General features: G+C 37.2%; 1 pseudogene; it reads right to left on the bottom strand.

Moving 5' to 3' along the window:
- Positions 1 to 293: 293 nt before the first annotated feature.
- Positions 294 to 1,100, bottom strand: LOC108341281 (serpin-ZXA-like; annotated as a pseudogene).
- Positions 1,101 to 1,351: the final 251 nt, after the last annotated feature.

The raw sequence follows: 1,351 nt of genomic DNA, 5'->3' as shown, positions 1-1,351 counted from the left end.
TTTAACACTTTCTATCTTCCTAACTTTGTTGCCTCATCTTTCACTATGGATTAAATGCAATTTGGCTGGTATTGCAAGAGGTCAACTGGGTCTTGCAGTTTGTGGAGGTATCTCTAGAAATTTCATTGTTGCTTTTATTAGCTGTTTTTTTCATATATATTTCTTCATATGCATTTATCTTTTTTAGGTGCTATATACGTTGCGGAATTTGCTTCTGAAAAGGGTGATAGAGGTTGTGGATTGAGAGTGATTCCATCTCTGTGTTTCATAATTAAAGCATTGTTCCTTGGTGACTAAGAATGAGATGACAAAATATGACGTATATAACACATAATATGAACTTCCATATTTCTCATATATGTATAAAGAGCAATCACTGCACAAATAAACTTGCCAAATTTAGGATTACCGAACACTAAATTTACATGGCATCGTACTGTTCCAGTTAAATCTTCTCTGATGAGGAACAAGAAAGGGTGGTCAGCTACGAAGTCTATTTTAGACGAAGAGAGAGCACTCCTCAACAGTATAGTTGCAGCAGTAGCCGCTGCAGCTTCAGTACCTTCTTCGTTTACTTCAATAAAAAACTTGTGAAATATATCAGAAACACACAGCTTTTGACCCACAGGAGACTCCACCATTTCTGTCAAACCTCCAACAGTGAAAGGTAAAACCATTCCAAGTTCCTTCAGCACATCAGAGGCTTCAAACCCAAAAGAAACTTTGAATCTTGGGATCCTAAAATCCCCTACTTCCAATTGGTGATTAGGAAGCTTGCGTTCCAAGAACTCAGATTCAGAAGCCAACTTCTCAACCAAAGCTGGCAGCCCATCTTTTGCATCTGGAAGGAAAAAGTACATGGTGAATTGGCGTTTATCTTCGCCTTGCTTGTAGGGAAGACCAAGGACTTTAAAACCCTCAAAAGGCCTTATGAACTGCTTCTTCTTGCTAGTCATGAAGGGAACCTTGACTGATTTCCATCAAGAAGGTGGAAATCATGGTCTTTTTGTAATTGAAGCATCAAACTTCTGATGCCATGCTCCTTGGAAATATGTAAGTCCCAACTCAGAGAAGTCAAAAATAACATACAGGTGGACCATGTTAACGGATAACAAGTTTTATCATTCTTTGTTAATTGTTATTTGCGACGTTGGTTGCATCCAAACTTAAGAAAAAATGTGCCTCGTTCTAACATTATGATGTCTCTCTGCGTGGCTATGTGTATGATTGGAGATTTGGTAAGTGTTATTTTTTAAAAATTAAATTAAATAATCTATTTAAGAAGAAAGTTTGTTCGAGGTAGAAGTTAAGATCGAAAAGTAGAACCTTTCGGTCAGTAGCTAGTTTATTC

The sequence above is a fragment of the Vigna angularis genome, chromosome 4, assembly GCF_016808095.1.
Source record: "Vigna angularis cultivar LongXiaoDou No.4 chromosome 4, ASM1680809v1, whole genome shotgun sequence".
NCBI classification, from domain to species: domain Eukaryota; kingdom Viridiplantae; phylum Streptophyta; class Magnoliopsida; order Fabales; family Fabaceae; genus Vigna; species Vigna angularis.
The sequence above is the reverse complement of the archived record's forward strand: the minus strand, read 5'-3'. Positions and strand labels throughout refer to the sequence as shown.